Genomic DNA, 22,404 nt, shown 5'->3' with positions numbered 1-22,404 from the left:
ATTTTGGTTTCATCATCAATGCACTGTTGTAAAATAATATATTGGATTCCCAAAACAGCAAAGGCAAATTTTCATAGAAAAAGAATTTCTTTTTATAGTAATATAAGGTTTTCATAATCACATAATAACCAAAATTTATAATAAACATCACTCTACTCCTGTATCTAAAGTATGTCAGAAAGTCTTAGAAAGTGGACTTGGCGATTATTTTTTCCCACTAGCCAGATAAGAAAACAGAGAATCAGAGAGGTAATTGCTTAACTATTGTTGATGGCAGATTGTATGTGTGTATTATTCTTGCATATTATTTTTATTATATGGTAGTTTTTTAGTTGTGTGATCTCCCCCTATACTCCAGGACTCCTCACTGTGAAAGAGGGAGTTGGGTGAAGCCAAGACTTGAACTCAGATTCTCTCTGTGATAGAATTCTTTCCACTATAAACATCATTCTAATGAGCTGTATCAAAATGCAGTTTTAGGCAGATAGAGAGAGGACAAAATTTGATTAGTGTTTTGGTTGAAAAAAATTAAGTTTTGGGAATAAGTTTCTTGAACCAATCTGAGACCCTCAGTTTTTATAGAAGTACTTTCAGTTGATATGGCAGGGAAAAAAAAGTTGGTGGTTAATTAAGCCAGAATTTTTCTTGACTCTGTCACTAGATACTAGGAGAGCTTGGATAAATATGTTGACTTATCTGGCCCTTTATAAATGAAGATGTAAGAGGAGGTAATGTCTGTAAAATGAATATACTACACTAGATAGATTTTTTTCTTAACTCCATGCTACTATTACACACACACATCTATACTTTTTGATTATAAGAACTTGTTACTTCAAATAGAGAATGGTTTGACTTACTGAAACTTATGAGGGACATTTGCAAATAATATTTATTTACTAGTGAATCACAAAACACTTCCCTAGTTAAAATCTGTTTTCTCTTAGGACATTTCTTCTGAAAACTTCTTGTTTTATTTGGTGTGCCAGGAAAGAGAAGCTGTTAATGATGATCATACTTTCATGTAAGAACATCAACTCTCAGTAGTATTTAAAGAGGTTTGGTAGGTCTAAGATAATGTGAATAGTTTCAGAGAAGCATGCCTGAGCATCTGAATTTTTTTTAATGTGTCGTTGTTATTATTATTATCTAGTGTATTCAGTTTATAGAGAACTGACCCTTAGAGTACTTGAAAGTACCACTGAGCGTTCAGTCATCGAGAGAAAAATTATTATTTTAAAATACAATTTTTAATGGTCCGTTCATTATATTTCTTAGCTTTCTTAAGCAAAAAAAAAAAAGGAACTTTTGTGAAATATAAGTGCAATGTGCTCCAAAGATCATTTGTAATATTCTAATCAGTTACCAAATTGTTGTTAAGCTTTAGGCTTTGAGGCCGACTTACAGGTTTATATGCTTTCCTATGCTAAAAAATTTTAATTAAGAAGACTTAATTTTAATACAAATCATAAAACTCATTTATTATTCATGAGCTTGCAACACACACATATTCTTTAAAGACAAGAAAAATAGTCACTGTGTTATCTCCAATGTCTTCACGTTATATCATACTTCATAGTATGTACTGATACATCTAATTCATGAACTCTTTGGAAGATGCGACCTGTATTAAGGTACTTAAAATGTTTTGACAATGTCATTTTAACTCAGTATTTCTCTTCATAAATATTTTATAAAGTCATTAAGGCACGAAATACACTTTTAAGTTTGGGCTTGAGTTAGTCATTTTTCCTAACAGTTATTTATGAATCATTTACCATGTTCTTGTTAAATAAAAGACAAAGGCTAAAACGAAAAACTACCACAAAGCACAAAACACAACAGAAAATGCATGGTTTCTTCCTTGGAAATATATATATCATTTTCTCTAGGATTATTCCAAATGAGCAGAAGACCTCATTACTTGAATCAATTTTCTCTAAACGATGCCATACTAAATCCTATTTTAATATAATTATGTAAAGTACAATTCAAACAACTTCTATATGTCACACTTGAATAATGGACAAAATCATTTAAGGACAGATCAGAAAAACAGCCACTGATCGCTGTTCACAATGAAATTATAAGATGACTAAGAAATTGTGAGGGGGTATGGTAAATATTATCTGGGTCTTGTATAAAGTATGTAAAACAAATATGTATGATTCTATCACTCAAAAATTCAACTTGGAAGTGAATTTGCAAACCTTTCAAGACAACCAGGCCGTTAAAGTGATACAACATGGTTCATCAACATGAACTTTTCTACCTTTATTATTTTTGATAGTCACACATTTAAAATTTGTAACTGTTTGCACTAGGAAATCATTATAATGTTACCAATTCTGCCATAAAGAATGATAGCAAAAAATTTTAACTGTGTTTCACAAAGACATATTTAGGTAAACAATCATTACTATTAATTAATAGCTATGTAAGGACATACATGTCATAGTTAAGTTGTAAGAAGATTAGGAAGAAATGTACTAATGAGATTAAACTATAGACGTAAAGCCTACAGATGGTTGCCTTTTTTTATTTAATAATTCTAATTTAATGACTATAAACAAAAGTATCTTGATTTTGTTTCAGAATTTGCTCAAAATGAATAAATTTTCTGGCACATACAGAGAACGTGAGGCACTTTGATAAAATTTTACCTAATTTTTTCTTCTTTTGAATTTGGAATGATCAAATGCTAGTCAAAAGATATGGTGGGGCCAACATAAACATTTCTGTCTCATAGGTGTATCCCAAGGATTACCTGGGCCTCTTATTTAAGAGGATTATAGGATAAATGATTTTCAGTTGACTCCAGTAAATTGGGATTGAGTTTTAGAAGGCTCCACTTGCTTGCTATATTAATCTCTTATCTTAGAAAATAGAAAGGTGAATATTTCTGTAACAGAAATTTGTAGGATCCTCTCATTTTGTGCAAGCTCTAGTAATATTATTGTATTGTGAAATACTTACTGTTCTGTTAGGAATTCTGGGGTATTCTTTCTTTCAGATTCTTTTTATCTAAAAGGAAAACAACATAGCCACTGGTGAGTTGACTGCATAGTTCAGGATCATTTCAGACTGTCATTATTATAGATGATTAATTTTATTATGTTACATGTCTACTTAAAAATCTTCATATATATCCAAATACAATATAATGTCATGTATGTGTATATTTAGTATCTATAGAATAAGATAGATAAATAGTTGGAGGTCTTAAATTGGTTTGAAGAGCTAGAGATGAAGTTTCTGTGAGTAGTTTATATATTGATTTTTGTTACAGGTTAATTATGCTTCCTCCTAATATAGTTTTTCAACTTGAAAAATGAAATAATACTAATCTAGGTAGACGTTGTTACAGAATATTACATTATTTATTTAAAAAGAATCATATGATTATTATTCAATTAAGTACATGGTGCCATATTTTGTATTGCTGTGATTACAGTTAACCCCTGAACAGTGTGGGAGTGAGGGGCATTGACCACCCCTTGCAATCAGAAATCTTCGTATAACTTTTCTTCTACCAAACTTGACTACTAACAGCCTTCTGTTAACCAGAAGCCTTCTCAATAACATATAAACAATTGATTAACACATATTTTTATGTTATATGCATTATATACTGCATTCTTACAATAAAGTAAACTAGAGAAAAGGAAATGTTAAGAAAATACATTGACAGTATAGTGTGTGTATATATATATATATATATATATATATATATATATATCCACAGATTTAGTGGACCCCTGCAGTCCAAACCTATGTTGTTCAAGGGTCAAGTATGTATGTGTGTGTGTGTGTGTGTGTGTGTGTGTGTGTGTGTCCCATCAGGGGTAAAGAGAAAAATAATCTCACATCACTGCATTAAAAAAAAAAAAAAGTACAATTCTAGCTTAGGGAGTAAGAAAATGAAATCCTTCCCGAGTCAATATTAGGAATTGCTTTAATGTAATAAAGATGTCAAGAATTTCTGATTTGATTTGACAAGTTAGCAACTCACAAATGAAAAATTTCACAGTGCTAGAGACAAGTGCCTTTTGATATAAGTTCTCATCAGTTTTAGTCTTCAAAAAATTTAGGTAGAATGGAAACCAAGAAAGAATGAAATATTTAAAAATAGGTTCATAATAGGCATGTTGCTCTGTTTCTAAGGGTTCTTACAGTGTCTGTTTTCAGCAGAACTACAACAATACTATAATGCTAGCAGCTCTGGCAATGGGTTCATATAGGTACTCAGCGTAAAAGATCTGAAGTGACAGCTATATTTTCAGAGCTGCATTTACTGCATCTGTTCAGTGGTTAAGCCTCCAAGGTCTGCTTTCTTTTTATTTCTGCTTGAAACTCCAACTGTTTTCTAGTAAAAGCCATTAGAAAGAGCATTGTAAGAATGCATTTAGATTTGCCTGGCCGACTCTTAAAATATGACTTTGAGCCACAATCAATTTTTGATAAGATTTCTATATATAGTTCCCGTGTGCTGACACTTTTCTTATTAAAACAAAAACTACAACCACATTCTATGAGTGTACATATTAAGGAACCAGAGTGACATAGTGCTCCTTACAGGAAATAATGGGGGTGGGTGGGGCTTGCTGAAGTAAATGGAGGTTTTCTACTAAAAAACTAAGAGAATATTTGACATTGTGTTTATTGTACATTAAGACTTACCAAGGGGCTGGCTTCCCAGAGGGATGCAGTGAAAGGATGAAACAGTTTTTGTGACTTATGAGCCATCTGCAGGAACTTGATTTCATTTTTGGATTTGATTTTTTTTTTTTTTTTGGTTTTGCCTGCACATCTATCACAAGGATGAATGGGCAAGCCTGTTCTACTCTAGGGGACAAACAACTATTTTACTTTTAATCTGTACACTGAATATGGATGCGAGTAGTATTTTTCTGGTAGCTAGTTTCTGTCTCTTGCATGTATAAACATCTTTATTTATTTAGGAAGAAAAAAGTGAAAATAGCACAGGATGATTTTGCACTTTCTGCAAACTATCTGGCTGTTCAGTAATGTAATTGGTATCAGTAGTTCTGACTCAGACAGTTTCCTGGTATTGAGACTTGGTACTTTTCATGTGTTTATGTGATACTTAAAAAAGTGTGAATCTTTTAAGGTAGATTTATGTATTTTTTACAAAATTTTTTACAAAACTCTCTCATGTTTTTTAATCCAGTTTTAGAAGCAGGCCTGATATGGGAAAAAAAGAAAATAACTGAGACTTAGGGATTACTTTGCTTGACAACAGCTAGAAATTAAACTACTGTACCTTGCAGCCCTAATCGTAACCTTTTACAGCACTAAGCAAAAGCACTGTATGCTTTAGGCATAAGTATTACAAATGCTTGACTTGTTTAGTGGGAGGAGGGCACTATCTGTATTCATTTTAAATGAATATTTAAAAATGCACAGCTGTATTTTTTTTAAAGGGGCTTAGTTTCCAGAATGACAACTAACATGTATTCAACCTTTGTTTTAAAAAATCTAAAATATTTCATCTTGATGAAAATGTTGATTTTAATGGAGCTTTTACTAACATTTCACTGAACTAAATATTTAGAGTTGGATTTAAAGTATGCAGTATGAATCCTTGCAACATGGCCATTTGTAAACATTACCTTTTTGCCCCAGGTAGACTGGGATGGCATCAAAATCCCTACCCCATGTTTTAAATCTGACAACTGCAAACTGTGGGTAAACTCAAAGTTCTTTTCCTTGGACATCTTCCAACTGAAATGCCATATCCCTAATCCTTATGCAATTTTGTTAGACATCTTTTGGCTTAAATTCTTATTCTTAGAACAGTGGTCAGCAAGTAGAGATTACTTTAAAAAGAAACACTATCCAGGTCATTAGTGACTGAGTGTAAGATTTCAAACACTAAAATAAAGCATTACGTGACAACACTTAAATGTATCACGTGATTCTGGATTAGCTCCTGGACCAATAAGACAAAAACAATTAGCTATTAAGAACACTACTGTGACAGTAGATGAAATTTGATTACGGACTCTGAATTTGACAATGGTATTAAATCAGTGGTATATTGTCTGTGTTTGATAACTGTTGTGTGTAAGAAAATGTCCTGCTTTAGGAATCATACTGAAATACATGCTAAAATACTTGGGATAGGCCACACCAGATCTCCAATTAATTCTAAATGGCTAGGAAAAAAATTATGAACTGTGTATATATAGACATATATAATAATATATATAACATATATAACAATATAGACAGAGAAAATGATACAGAACAAAATCGTACCAGTAACCCAGGTAAAGGACATATGAGAACTTCTCAGACTATCCTTGCAACCCTTTTTTGAGAGTTTTTATAAAAGAGTAAAACAATCATTACCAAAAAATGAGATTATAAAATGATCTTAAAAAAAATAAAAATAAAGTGCCATTTTTCAGTATCTTTACAAAATACTTCACTAACTGTGGCTACATTATTTTGTTCATTAAGCACAAGATTGTTACATTCTATGTACAACTATAAAAGATAGTGACATTTACCTGGAAAATGGAGAGTATTAGGCAATAAAAGAAAAGTAATGCACCAATTAATAGAGTAAACAAACAAATGTTCTATTAATAAATGCAATCACTGTTGGTACCTATGGTGCTTCTGGAAGGAACGCTAGGAAGGAAATAACAAGAGGATGGGCTTTCCTTGAAAGAAAGGTAGAAGGGCAAAATATTTTTGCCTCATATTGTGGACAAAGGGATGTTTCTATTTCTTTCTTTTTTGTATCTAACCACTGACAGCCACTTAGGAGGCCTAATTTTATAAGCCTGTCCTCATTATGATAGAAGCAAATGTTTACCAACACAGACTGGAAAAGAGGGGGACAGGGATGAAGGCTTTACTCATTTTTCTGTTGTGACACTTTATTACACAAGTCGAAACACACAAAAACATTTGTTGGCAGTCATTACAATAATGACATATTGGGTTCAACCATGTTTAACATTTTCATTATATTCAAAATAATTATTTGAGAAGGGGGGCTGATAATGAGGTGGAATGGCACTAAGTCAGGAGAGTCCGTTTGTATCTTGAAAAGGAGGATGGGAATTAATTAAATGAGAAGCTCGCGGAAGTTAATTGGGAATGAGTGAAGATAAGGACACTATCAAAGCATGAAGAAATAAAACTATTAAAATAAAAGGTATAGCAGAAACAGCACACCCAAGAGAAAATGAACCCTGCAGAATCAGGAGTGTAGAGGAGCAGAGTTATGCCTGTGAGGGCTCCTGTTGGCTTCTCACCCCTACAATAGTGCCTGCCACATGAATAAATGTTTGCTGAATGAATAATGGTATATTGACAAAAGTAAAATTTAGTGTTATATAATCCGAGTCTGCTTCTGCCTCTGTCTAATGTGTGTCTTTAGACAAATCATTTAGTCTAATTTTATCAGCTGTGAAATGAGACAGTGGAAAAAAAGGTGATTCTCCAAGGTGCCTTCCAGATCTAAATATTTCTGTATATGGTTCTGTTTATTAAAATGGGCAACTGTGAACAGTTTCGTAGAAGAGAACAGCCTTATATGAGTTTTAAATGAAGAAAAATGGGGAGAAATAGAAAACATGAATGAAAGAGCAATGCATCGATTCAAGTAATGGAAAATAAATCCCATCGAAAGAGACTTTAATATAGAAGAGAATGAAGGTGATTTATGGTTTTGTTAGAGGTGACATTTATTTGTACTATTGATACAGGCATGCAGATGTAGAGATCTTCATCTGTTCTTTTTATTATTATCAGAGTGACTTGTATACACTCCCCGCTTCCACCTTAGGCGTCCTCATGGAGACAGAAGTGTAGAACGTTCAAAAGAAGCCATAGATGGCAGGAGTTTATATAAATGTTCTTTTACCACAAATTCATAGAACTGGGACTGCCCATCTTGGAGAAAAGAAAGCTGAAGTAGCTCTTAGGATCTGTATTTAATATCATGAAGAGCAATTTAATTCAAGACCCACCTGGCACGATCTCTTATACCTCCACGAAACCTTTGATAATTAATATTGGTTTCCCCATGCATTTTCTTTTCTATAAGCTTGGTGAGCATCTACATTCTGCAAGACATAATTTAGCTTTTACTTCTACTTAATCTCATTATTTTCCTCTGTTCCATCTATGCGGAATTTGCATTGGCAACCAGAGGTGGCCATGTGCTTTGCATTTGTATTTAGGGTGGTCCTTAAGATGAGTTAGATGCTCAATAAACACCTGTCAGCCGGTGGGGGTGGGCATGATACACTTTGAGGTAAAAAAATGAACTGGAATGCTGATCAGCAGCTACCAAAAATGACTTCTTGGACATCAAGTATGGTTGGTAATCCTGGGAGTTTCTTGAGGCCCTTACCTTGTTTTTTTCTCATCAGCCTATTTCCCTAGGCATTTTGGGGAAGAGGTGCTGATGACCCATCATGGGGATGAACAGTACACTATTCTTGAAATAGAAAGGTCTAGTCAAGTAGCCTGAAGGCATGGGAAGCTGTAACCTGAAATAAGCTTATCACTTAGGTCTGACCCACAGCAGAGGTGAGCATGTGCCACTTGCTCAGCTTTGTCAGATCAGAGCGGAATATTTCTTATAATTCTTTATTGAAATCAAGACAACTGATTGCAATACGCTTATAAGAAAGTTGGGGTGTCAAGATGGCAAAATTAGTCCCTGTAGGAAAGAGGGGGTAGAAAAGAAAAGGAAGGTCTGAGACAGAGAAAGAGAGAGAACATGAAAGAACTAGACTATTTTCAGAGAATTTTGATTTCTGTACAAATTCTAGTACTCCCAACAACTGGAGACTGTGAATATTTATAGATTTACTATACTTTATAGATAAAGTAGATATATAATTGCTAATTTTACAAAAAGCAGAACCCAACTCAATAACTTTCCAAAGGGCTCCAAGGTAGCTATAACAACTGCACATTTCCTAGCAGGACAGAGGGTATTGGTGAAGTGACAAGCAATGAAAACAAGTTGACTCACATTTCCCAGTTTTGGAAGTTGGGTGTGGAGAGTGTAGTAGCAATTCTATTATATACACTTAAGGCTGAAGGAGAAAAATTGATTTATTTAAACCTCGGTTTGTTGCAAACTCAAGCCCAGCAAAGTGCCATTGAACAAATAAGTGGGATATTGGGCTAGGGTGTGAATATATGATAGTTCTATGACGATTCCCTCAGCTTTAGTGCTATGCTGTGTTCTGAGTTTAGTTCAGCACCATGGGAAGGTACCAAGCTGGCAGTTCAAGGCCAGCCATGACAAAACCACAACTAAGAAGCAGTCGCCGGTCTTCTCTATTTAACATCCATGTAGGGAACAATCATAGACATAAAAAAGAAAATAAGCAATTTCTTATGTCAAATTTATTCTCAAAGCATCATCTTTATCTCCTTCTAGCTGCTAAATATAGAGTATACAAATATAAACAGCAATACACATTGGTTCAGAGACAGCCTGGACCTTGACATTTACATGAAAACTGCCCTCTTCAAGATGCATGGTGGTAGGGTTGTATTTCAGGAGAAATGGAGTGATTAAAAAAATATTTATAACTGCTATTTAATAAGCTGCATTTAGCAGACTGCATAAATTTACCACATTCAGATTTACAAGGATATGGTAAAGTAGTTGTTAAAACTATTTACATATGAACAAACTCAGTTCACAATTTTTTGGAGTTAGTAAGTGGTTGAGGCCAAAGTCTACCAAGATTCAGTTCTGTCTATACCTAAATCCTGTTTTCCCCTAGCAACAAAGTCTCTGTGTTGTTAGAATAAATTTTGAGAAGGTAGAAAATCTATTTTCTGGTTATTTCTCTAACACATATTAGATGTTTATCCCCTGAAGCACTTCAAAGAAGTAATCTTAATTTCTTCATCTGTAAAATGGGATAGATAACACAATAGTTACCATAAGGAAATGATTAGATTAGCCAATTTGTTGAAGTGTCTTTGGTTTCGAAAAGTAACTGAATATATCTAATCTTAGAGGAAAAGAAACCTTAAAAATAGAAGCTTATTCAAAAAATGTTCAACATGTAACCTTTTTAAAATTAGAACTTCTGGAACCTGAATATCATTATTCCTATATTAAACAAAAGAATCCCAAATCAACCTCACAGTATCATCTACATATGAAGGAATTAATATTATAAGACATTTGTCGTATAATTTTTAACTCTAAACATCTACATACTTCACATAAAATTATATTGGGTGAAGAAAAACTGTGAGGTCATGAAAGTCTAGAGATACATCTTCTCTTAATTAGAGCCTAAAAAATTTTTAACATTTTAAAAAGTTCTTAGATGTTGAGGAGCTGTACAAGGGAAGAAGTCCAAAGAACAGAATGGGATTTCAATTTTAAAAGAGAATATGAAGTGATTGTTTCAGAATATTAGACTCTAGATTCTCCCATCAATGGATTAAACCAAACTGATAAATTGAAAAGACCAAAGGAGGGGCAGCCTGGGTGGCTCAGCGGTTTAGCGCCGCCTTCAGCCCAGGGCCTGATCCTGGAGACCCTGGGATCAGTCCCAGGTCGGGCTCCATGCATGGAGCCTGCTTCTCCCTCTGCTTGTGTCTCTGTCTCTGTCTCTCTGTCTCTGTCTATCTCTCTCTGTGTCTCTCATGAATAAATAAATAAAATCTTAAAAAAAAAAAAAAGACCAAGGGAGATGGAGACTAAGAAATAGGTTTCCATAAGTAATAACCAACAATCTAATTCTCATTAAAGTATTATCTCTTAAAATGGCCATAAATACAATTTTATAAATCTTGTAAAATCCTAAATTAATGAAGTCAGAGAATTCAGAAGATAAAAAAAGTAAACATGTGTGAGAAAAAAATGGAGACTAGCCATCAAATCACGGGGGAATGTATAGTTACGTCCTACTACATTTTTCATTAGAGGAAGCAATTAGCATTAGATATTTAGGTGATGGTTCAATAAAATTTCAATTAAAAAACTGATATTATTTTACCTGGATTTGAAAAAGATGCTCATGTCATCCATGAAATGATATGAGGAATAGAATAAGAGCAGAATAAATGAGGCAAAACATGGGTGAGTTGTTTTCTCAGCTTTTATTCTTTAATCCTTCACTTGTCTAATGTGAAGAGCAACTAATTTTCTGACAAAAAGAATATGATCATGATTAATTTCTTAGAACAATTCCTTGGAATTGGCAAATTTCCCTGGAGGACTCCAGGCAAGGGTTAAAATGGTCAGTTCTGGACCCTTTGATAGGAAACTCAACCGAAGAAACCTACCTTCAATTTGAAATCAAAATTCATTTGGAATTACATACAATGGCAAGTGAATTTTATTGTGTTCTCAGTGCTCTCACTGTGGTATTTGCCATAGAAGCCCCTAGCATTGTAATTTCCTCTTTAGTTGTAGTTTAAGGTCGTGTCATTTTTGAAAAGAAACTGATTTCATTATAATCACTTTCATATCCTTGATACAGAGAAACAGGAAATAATCATGTAATAATTCACTTTAACAGACTTTAATGTAGTCTATGCAGTATCATCTATCACATGTGGATTTCTAACTTTACTAACAATCGAACTAAAATATCAATATAATGAAATCATTTGAATGCTAATTATATTAAGGATAGTAAACTTGGTTGGCAGAGGTTGATGGGAAGCACAGACCTTTTATTAGTCGAATGCCAATCACAGTCTTATTGCAGTACACTTGAGGTGGCCCCACATGAAGCCATCATCTATGTAATCATCTATGTAATCAGGCATCTATGTAATCAGGCAAATCACAACAAATATTTAGTTTCTCTAGTACTATTATAGGAGTTTTGCAGAATAAAAGGAAGTAGAAGAAAAGTCCCTGTCTGTAAAATCCCAATTCATAACTCTATCTCAACATTTAGTACAAAATGTTAAAGTTTGTTTTGTTGTAAACTCCATGTCAATGGAAGCTCTCCAATCTTCAGTTCATGGTACTTAGAGCATATACAGGATTTCGAAATACATATTTGTTGAACTAAACTCTAGAAGAACCCAAATCCGTCTCCTTTCTCAACACAGCATCCTCTCACTAAAACTCTACTTTGCCAGTTTGGTGGCATAGTTGTATCACGGAGCTACAATTACTTGTAGATGACTTAATGCCAAGTCTGCTCTGGGTTTTTCTATGCATGCAAAAAACTTACTTGACATCTACAGAGTGTTGAGCTATTACATGAGGCATGAAATGTTTTTAATTATCTCCTATGACATTTATTTTTTATGATTTTTATGATTTTTATTTTTTTTATTTATTTTTTATTGGTGTTCAATTTACTAACATACAGAATAACCCCCAGTGCCCGTCACCCATTCACTCCCACCCCCCGCCCTCCTCCCCCTTCTACCACCCCTAGTTCGTTTCCCAGAGTTAGCAGTCTTTACGTTCTGTTTCCCTTTCTGATATTTTTTATGATTTTTAAAAGATTTTATTTATTCACGAGAGTCATAGAGACAGAGAGAGAGAGAGGCAGAGACATAGGCAGAGGGACAAGCAGCCTCCGTGCAGGGAGCCTGATGTGGGACTCGATCCCAGGACTCCAGGATCATGCTGTGGGCCCAAGGCAGACACTTTAACTGCTGAGCCACCCAGGTGTCCCTCCTATGACATTTATTTTTTAGATCTATTTTCATAGAGGCTTACTTGGAACTTACATAATTAAATTAATTTTGTGATCCTCAGTAGAAAGGAAAAGGGGCATAGGAGACATTTTGGCAGGTAGGGGCACACTTAGACATTTCTCATGTCAGAAATGTCTGACTGCAGAATATTCTATCTTATTCTATACTATTACTTTTTCTCTCTTCCAAGTAGATAACTGCTATCCCTCAAACCTTAGCCTCTTTCCCACTGGGTACCCATTTACTTCTCTTTTAGGGTCGATGAAAAAAAGGCAGAGTTAATTTTGTGATGTGTTTAGTATGGAAGGATTAGGATTTAGGATTGTCATTTTAACAGGGAGTAAGACCTGACTGAGTTGGTGAATTAGGGATATTCAAGCCAAAAATTAACAAAAAAAAATCTCCTGAATTTTCTGTAAAGTTGTAATGGATTACACATGATCCTAAGAGTTGGTTTCTGTATCGTAGTCTTCATATTCCTATATCAGAAAGAAGCAAATGCCATGAAAATAACATGGAAGACCCACTCAACACATCATAATCTACTAAAATCTCAAATTTTGTATTATTTAAAACTGATTAGAAGTATTTGCAGGAGGTATATAAAAATTACATAGTATTTTAACAAAGGAAACTTTTCTTATTGACTACTTAAAATACACTTTTAATATGGGAGGAATAAAATAACTGTGGCATTAATAGTTAATTTCATCACAAATGATGCTAATCTGATGATTATTTCGATTAATCTCAATATTATTGAGGAAGTTAATTCTAGGTAAATAAATCGTCAAATTTTAGGTGTTTATTCTGTACTTAACTGTGCGTGTTCTATTCTTTCTGTTGTGTGTATATGTATGTACATACATATATACATACAGAATATATACACCTGTGTGCACACACCATGTAGACTTTCATGAATGAATGTATATATCACATATATCTGATAAGGAGATGGATAGGTGCTACTCATGGAGGTAAGTGTGCATTAGTGATAAGAATTGAGGCAACACCACTGGAGACAACATACACCTGAGGAAACTCAACTTGCCTTCTTTAAATCTAGTCGTTATTTATTTTTTTTTAATATTTTTTCTTTATTTATTTATGATAGTCACAGAGAGAGAGAGAGAGAGGCAGAGACACAGGCAGAGGGAGAAGCAGGCTCCATGCAGGGAGCCCGACATGGGATTCGATTCCGGGTCTCCAGGATCGCGCCCTGGGCCAAGGGCAGGCGCCAAACCACTGCGCCACCCAGGGATCCCCTCTAGTCATTATCTAAAGAAAATATAGGCACTGGTACTTGAAGACAAAGTAGAACTGACAATATCACATCACTTAATTTAAACATAAAGCTATTTAAACAACTATTTTTTAAGACTGTATTTACTTATTCGACAGAGAGAGAGAACACATGCAGGGGGAGCAGCAGGCAGAGGGAGAGGGGGCAGCAGTCTCCCCACTGAGCAAGGAGCCCCATGCAGGGCTCGATCCCAGGACCCTGAGGTCATGACCTGAGCTGAAGGCAGACACTTAACTGACTGAGCCACTCAGGCACCCTAAACAACTATTCTTTTTTCTTTTATTCTGTGAAGGCCTCACCAAAGCAACTGATGCAATTCCTTCCTAATACCTATTCAGTAACTATTTTCCTGATGGAACACTTGGAAAAGTACTTCCCAAACGTTGTTCCACATGCGAAAAAAGAGAAATCTCAAGGAATTGCTGTTCTCGATAATTCTTGAATACAGAAGATATGGTGGAGAAGGGATAATTGAATCCACTCATAACTCTTAAACAAGGAAGACTAGGATGAGTTCTCTGTGAATACAAACTAAAGCCCACTGGAGTAGCAAAAGCCCTAAGAGCATATGGTATTTGTGGGATGATCATTCTTTGCATGAGTTTTGATAGGAAGAAGTGTCTCAGTTGGAGGTACCAGTAACGGAGGAACAAACTTATGGAGGGGAAAAAAGCAATGGATGTGTTTGGGTTCTTGGTAGTCAGTCGGTATGGCAGGAAAATAATCATGGAAGGAGAGAGAAACAAGGCTGGAAAAGTAGACTGGGCTATACTGTGGACTACCTTAGAATGAGGTTGCAGAAGGTGACAAGGAGCAAATGCAAGTTTCTCAAGAGATCAGTTGAGTTTCTCAGAAGATCAAGATAGCAAAGCAATTTGGTCATGATCTTCCGGTCATAATTTACTTAACTTTGTACCACAAAAGCCTTGAATAAAATAGAGCAAAATTTGCAAGGAAAATTTTAAAAAGTGTGTTATGAAGTATATAAAGTTAACGATTTTGTTCCTTTCGTGAAAGGGTTCTTAACACTGAAATTCATGACGCATTGGAGAGAAAGACATTGCCTGACTTAAAGTCACAATATTTCCTACAGTTTGTTCTATATGGCACTGACACTCTGTACCTAAGAGGGAAAAAGAAAAGGAAACATAGACAGTGAAGCAAGTCTGACATAAAATTGAGCACCATGGCACTTAAGTGTACTAGAATTTATTGTGTTGTGGTTAGAAATCAGTGTAACATGCAGTTAAGGTAACTGTTGCATACATAGTTGAGTAAAAAAGAAGAGCTTTGGGGTACCTGGTTCAGTTGGTCAAGCATCTGCCTTCAGCTTAGGTCATGGTTCTGGAGCCCTGAAATCCTGGAATCAGGGAGCCCTGCAACCCTGCATTCCCTCTGCTCCTTCTCCCACTCGTGCTCGCGCCCTCCCTCCCTCTCTCCCTCCCTCCCTTCCTATCTCTCAATGAAATAAAATCTTTTTTCAAAAGAGGAACTTTATTTTGATAAACTAGTTGCCTATAAAATTATTTTTACTTGCAAAATGTTACTATATGACTTCTTAAAGGAACATTTGTCAACAGCTATGATCAATTAACGAACTGGCAGTTACCATGTAACCTCTCGTATTCACACTTACCATATCCATATAAAGAAAACTTCATTTAAGGTCCAGTAGCTAGAGCATAGTATTACATGCATAGAAAATATTTTAATTTCACAAGTGATGCTAAATTAATCACCAAGTCAGAAGTTGCAAATGTTTCTGAATCCGTATAGTTGGAAGAGGCGAGAGTATATGTCTGGTTTCATATTTTATTTACCTTTTCTGTTGCTCAGTTTTGAGAAGCATTCAAAAATATATTTTCTTTAGTTCTACAGTCTTCCCCAACCAATGTTAGCCACCTAATTTTATTTTTTCTTTGCTGGTTTGTACAGAGTACAACCAGCACAAGCACAGTACGCAGATTAAAAAAAAAAAAAACCCACAAAAAAACACTTTGTACTGTTGATGCTGATGTATGGAGTAATTTTCTCAGGCTTTTTCAATGCAATCTGCAAATGCATTAACAAAGGCTATAAAACAAAAACAATCTACACTACCTATAACACACAAGGGCGAAATATTGGAAAGTTTGAAAGCATAATTGATATCTGCATTAGTAGAAATTACCTAGAGATGAGAAAGTATCCTACTACCATGTAGGACTTCAAAAGCCAAGTATCTCTTGTATAGCTTCCTGAATAAGAGAGTAATGTTCCAACCACTGAACATAGGAAGAAGAAATATTTGTGACTATTGTTAACATAAAAGACTCCTTTGAAATAATGCTTTCAGAAAATCTGTAACTGTTATTATTCCAGGCTGAAAGGAAGGAACCCCTACATGTGTTTCCTATTTCTTATTCCAACTACTGTGTTGCCCCTGAGAGAAGGTCAGTGGTTAGAGTATAGTTTTTCCTTAAGGAAAAGCATAAAATCTTCCTCCAATTGCACAGTTATCATGCTGATATATTTCATTGCTTTGTAATACCATGTTCAGAAAAACAGACACGTTTTAGACCAAAAATAAGACTGTATTAGTAGCCATTAATCAGTCACACCTAAATAATGAATAGTGGGTTATACTTCTTTTGGTTTTGGGGGGAGGGTCATTGACACACTCATTTTTTTTTTTAATCTAACAAAGGTACACTGAATGGTTACCATATGACAGATGTAGTTCTAACATCCTGTGGATACAAAGGATCACAGTACACGCATGGATTTTACTCTCCTGGTGCTTATAATCTCTGCAATGAATAAGTATGCTCTAACCTTCTCTCTGGGAAAAAAGACCGAATAGCAGTTAGCTATATCCATGCTAGTTTATCTTAATGTTTTTGCACTCAGAACCTCTGAAGCATCAGGCTGGCCACAAACATGCATTACATCACCACATTTACACTTCAAATTTCAGAAGAAGGATATGAGGGGATAACGTTTAAAAGTGTGTGGTTATATATATATATATATTTTTTTTTTTTGAAGGAAAGAAACATCTGATGAGTTCTTACAAGGCCAGTAGAACACAAATAACTTTCCAGAAAGGAAACTTGAAGTGGCTTGTCAACTATTATTTTTCTGAAGTTTTCTAACACATGTTTTTATGGAGATAACCCAAGATGATAAAAGTAATCATGTATTCCTACAATATTACTTGAATAAGCAAACAATAATCTCATCTTGAAGATTTGGTGATATTCAGTATGCTGCTTTTACTCTTTTATCCCAGTGAAATCTTTTATCAGTTCATACTATGCCTATGGAAAGAAACAGGCAAGTTCAAATACCCAGGATTTTATTAGGAGATACATCTATCCCCAGAGAGGCAACCGACCATTAACACTTGGCCGGTGGTTGATGCAAATTCATGATTAAGCGTGTCTCTATTTAAAGCAAATTCAAAATACTCGGTGTGATGGTATATCTTTAACTGTTGCAACATAATTTATCTTAATAAAATTTGTGTTTTTAAATAACTCGTTTCTATTGTTCCAAGTTAAAATATCTATCATATATTGTGTTTACTACTTCTGAGAAAAAAAGGAATCCATTTTTCAGACATTTTGGATGTAATATTATTTAATCATAAATTGGCTTCATAAATTTCCTTCTATATTCTTTCAACAGAGGTTTGATACACACACACACACGCGCGCGCACACACAACTTCTTTTGGTTTTTTTTAGCCCCTCTGATATAATAGGCACTGTTTAGAGAAGTGAATATTATGGCACACAAATTCCCTACTCTCATGTAATCGATGAGAAAGTGAATCAATATAACTCCAGGTGGTAACAATGGCTATAAGGAAAAATATAGACAGGGAAGGGCTTAAAAGAATGAAGCAGGAAGCAGAAGATGTTGAAGATGAAGCATAACAGAAGATGCTATTTTAGATAAGGTGGTCAGGAAAGTTAGCTCCAGAAAGAGGTTAGAGCAGAGACCAGAGTAAAAGTGAAAAGAGCAGCTCTGTAAGGATCCAGGGAAGACCCTCCCAGGTGGAGAGCACAGTTGCCTGAGGTAGGGCAAAGCTGCTTAGGCTCAGGATATAAGAGAAGAGCAAGCACACAAGTTGCTTTAATGCAGCAACGCATTTTCCAACTATTCAGGTTAGATTGCCTTGTGAATAATTTCAAAGGGTTTATTAAAAGGTATAAAAGGAACACATCCCTAATGCTGTGTGGATTTTTAAAGAGTCTTAAATACATTCTAACAGCTAAAAACAAACAGGTAAATCAAGTGGTTTCAAGTGTTTTATTTAATATGGCTTTTTTTATTTAATTGACGAATGTCATTTTCTTATCAGGTAAAAACATGCTACGTGGATGAGAATGGGCAATGTTTTCCAGTGATCAATAGACAAATGCATTAAACATCCACAAAATGCAATTACTTCTTTCAGTCTTCAGTTCCTCATTTCTATAACCAGGACACTAGTTCCTTTGATCAGGAAATAATAGTAACTCTGTGTACTTAGAATATGTTTATAGAACAGAACTAATTCCTATTCTTCATAGATTAATAGCTTTCTTCTTTCTTGGAGGTGTTCACACAGAAGCATAAACTGCTGTGGTCAATATGTTAGAAGAGAAAAAAACCTCTAAACACCTCAAAAGGACTATTTCCTTAAAAATTATGAAAAACCAAAATAAACAATGCATAATGTGAATAAATCAAACTTTAAGATATAGGGGATCCCTGGGTGGCGCAGCGGTTTGGCGCCTGCCTTTGGCCCAGGGCGCGATCCTGGAGACCCGGGATCGAATCCCACGTCGGGCTCCCGGTGCATGGAGCCTGCTTCTCCCTCTGCCTGTGTCTCTGCCTCTCTCTCTCTCTCTCTCTCTGTGTGACTATCGTAGATAAATAAAAAAAATAAAAAAAACCTTTAAGATATAATTCTTTACTATAATATAGTATAGTAATAATATTATGCATTTGTATTTCAAGGGCCTTTTAAAATACCTACCTAGGTTTTCTTATTTATATTGAGGAGGAAGATTTCATTTTGATGCAGCTGTGCCCTCATATGTAGACATAAGTGACTTCTCTTTAGCAAAAACAAAGTTTCCAAAAATGTATGTGTGCATCTGTATTACCAACCTTTTCAAAAAGACACTTATACAAGTAGTATGTAGTATTAAAAAAAAAAAAGCTGTGTTAGTGTTGGTTTTTTTTTTTTTATCATTTCTTACCACTTAAAAGGTATCACACATACACACACACACACACACACACTCCTGTGTACACTGAAGAATAAAACACAGCATATGTACCTGTATGTAACACATACATAAATAATGCACTTATACACGATACATACATGTGTTGTATATATATGTGCATGTGTGTATATATTTGATTAAGAAATAAATTATTTTCATTCAATAATGTAAAATAATAACCAGAAGTCTGACACAAAGTGTACCTCTGATTTTTCTCTCTAGATTTATGAATTCCAAATGACATTCCCAAAGCAAGCTATTAAACTTAGTTTCTAATGATTTTAAAAATGGCTTTTAGAAACTCTAAGGTTTCAATATAATTTAAGCATCATTTCCCAGTTTCCCAGTGCTTCTATAAAGTTTAACAAGCAAATATCATTATATTTTGGCTTTTAGCTTAAGAGTTTTTAAAGTCAACTTAGAGAAAATGGAATCATGTTGATGAGACTCATGATTCCCATTGAAATAAAGTAACGATGGCTCAGATCTTTCTTTCTTTTCTTTCCTTTTTTTTTTTTTGTCTCCAAAGGACAATTCTTCTGAATTCAGACTTGAACATTTAATATATGTATCATATCCAAATAATTCCAGACAAATCAGAACTGCCTAAATGGTAAAACCATACATAGAACTTTGGATAGAAAATCAACACTCATACTTGGTGTTCACAAAAATTAATTAGTATATACACATGTGGACTTTAGCTTTTGAATATGAATTCAGTATGCCTGAGGAAATATTTTATAAGCATATTTTAAATATGTGTGCTCTACCTTGGAATTGACTGTCAAAAGGTCACAATAAATGCAGGATTAAGTACCCTATCTTGGAGCTATTACTAAAAAAAATCCGTAGTTAACAAGCAGGACTTCAAGAAGACAGTGCATCATCGTAGGGGAACAAAGCTGGACTAAATTCTCTGCTAGCATCATTCTCTGATCCAAATCCTTTCCTTAATAACTACAGCATAAAAACTATAGCATGCGACATAATAAAACATCACTGCACCATCCCCTTGCAGAGATAATAGTTCAAGTTAAACAAGAACAACGGAACACATCCTAGAAAATAACTTGCAGGAGAGCAGGGATCTTGCCTATTTTAGTCAAATACTGTTTTCTTAGGACTTAGAAAGTATGGCACCTTATACTTTTCAGTAAAGTTGAGTGAACACATGAATAAATAAAGCAATGAATATTGAAGATAATGTTCAGGAATTTATTCCTCGTCTAGTACTTAACAATGTAGACATGCAGTTACAATTTGATTATTAAGTAAATAAATGGCTCTGCAGCTGTAGAATGGTCGCATCAATATAAGGTAGAACAAAATCCTGGCTTTGGATGACAATACCACATCCAATACAGATAATCTTGGCCACCGAGTGTGAATTATCTCTACTTGCTGACATGGCACAACCCTGGATTCTGCAGTTGATTCTAATGTTAGGCAAAGGCACAAGCAGGAGCCTAGGATCTGGGGTAAATGTTATCCTGTCCATCCTTGAATTTCCCTTGCTATTTGCTGGCCAGGTGCCCCTTTGAATCTGCTTTCCCAGAAAATAAGCCTTTGAATTGTTCTTCAGTGAATGGGTCCTTTCTATCCCCAACCTCAATTTCCTATCTTCTTTGCTAGTTATTCAAGACTGGTTTAGAGACCTGTGAATGTTCATCTGTTTGTCCTTCATACTTCCTCTCTCCATCTTTGGGAAATCATCAGTTCTTCCCCTATGTGGGGTCGGGATGCCCTTCTAGGCAGTCTTCTTGGGAGCATTTGAAAAACCTGTAGCTATAGATTAGGGAATACTATGGTATCAATGAGAAGTTGGCAGATATTGATAACAGTACTGTAGTCATATAAGAAAATGTCATATAAAAAGTCATATAAGAAAACTCCTAACTCTGGGAAACGAACAGGGTGGGGGTGGAAAGGGAGGTGGGCGGGGGGTGGCGGTGACTGAGTGATGGGCACTGAGGGGAGCACTTGATGAGATGAGCACTGGGTGTTATGCTATATGTTGGCAAATTGAACTCCAATAAAAAAATAAATTAAGAAAAAAAAAAAAGAAAACGTGCTTGTTCTTAGGGAATACACACAAGTATTTAGGGGTAAAGAGGCCTGATGTCTCTGACCTATAGGCCAATGGTTAAAGGGAACCACCTCTGTATGCATGTGCATGGAGAGAGGGACGGATAGAGACAGAGGAAGAGGGAATGATAAAGCAAATGCACAATGTTATATAAATTATCGCAGAATCTTGGCAGAATGTATAGGAGTTTTTTACACTATTGTAACTTTTCTGTAGGAGCGGAGTAATATAATTAGGCTATAATAGACTATTTTGAATTATAAAACCCATCATAAAAATTTTAGAAGTTACTAGCAATAACTACTCAAGGTTGTGTCATTAATATTTGATCCCAAAGGAAGCGCTCACCATACTTGGCCCTGTTGACCTCTGTGAGTCCTCTCATGAAGCCTCTTTTTCAAGTTCCTCCACTTGAGGGCTGAGCCAGTCACAATATCCTGCTTTTGGGCTTTTCCTGCTTAGGTCAGGCATCAGCTGCAGGGCCCCCGAGACTCTGTATGTCATAGACGAGGATCTCCAGGTGGCCTCCCTAAGCTGCCATTCTCCAGGTTTCTTGGGAGAGGGATGCTCTCTTCATCTCTCCCCGATAAAAGACTCAGAGCGTACGGAGAAGTATGTTTAAAGAAATTCTTTAACAAGCTGGCTTCTCCAACTTCTACCCTTTATGTCATCCAGGTAGGAGAGAGGTTGTCAAACCAACTTTAAAAATTGCTTTTAAAAGTCCTGCGTAGATTCCAGCCTCTCACTTTGGAAGGTACAGGTTTTATCACTTGTCATTTCCTTCCTGGCCTTTGAGGCCCTTGCTGAAACTAAGTCAAAAGTTAGATTTAAATTCCTGGTTATAGTGATAATTCATAACTCATGACCTCCAAGTAATGAACTAATTATGGATTTCTCTCTAGAATAAGCTACATTTAAAAATGACAGGACAGCAAGGTTTATCTAAACGTTATTTCTAGTATTAAGGTTGATGTACACATAGGTTTTCTTAGTTTAGAAAGACAGATCCTGGGCCATTTTGCTGTATATTGTAGCTCCCAATTTTGCTCCGT

General features: G+C 35.1%; 1 protein-coding gene across 4 annotated transcripts in view; it reads right to left on the bottom strand.

The window, feature by feature from the left end:
- The window catches only part of SYT1 (synaptotagmin 1), a 535,022-nt gene that overhangs the window by 347,403 nt on the left and 165,215 nt on the right, over window positions 1-22,404 (bottom strand). For 2 of the 4 annotated variants that reach the window (XM_038558523.1, XM_038558526.1), the window contains exon 3: window positions 2,977-3,024. The exons of 1 other annotated variant lie outside the window; for it this stretch is intronic. The gene's annotated coding sequence lies outside the window, so the exon portion shown is untranslated. The remainder of the gene's footprint in view (window positions 1-2,976; window positions 3,025-22,404) is intronic. One more of the 4 variants, XM_038558525.1, reaches the window with a different exon arrangement.

Source organism: Canis lupus, chromosome 15, assembly GCF_011100685.1.
Source record: "Canis lupus familiaris isolate Mischka breed German Shepherd chromosome 15, alternate assembly UU_Cfam_GSD_1.0, whole genome shotgun sequence".
Taxonomy (NCBI): domain Eukaryota; kingdom Metazoa; phylum Chordata; class Mammalia; order Carnivora; family Canidae; genus Canis; species Canis lupus.
This window is presented reverse-complemented; position numbering and strand designations above follow the sequence as displayed.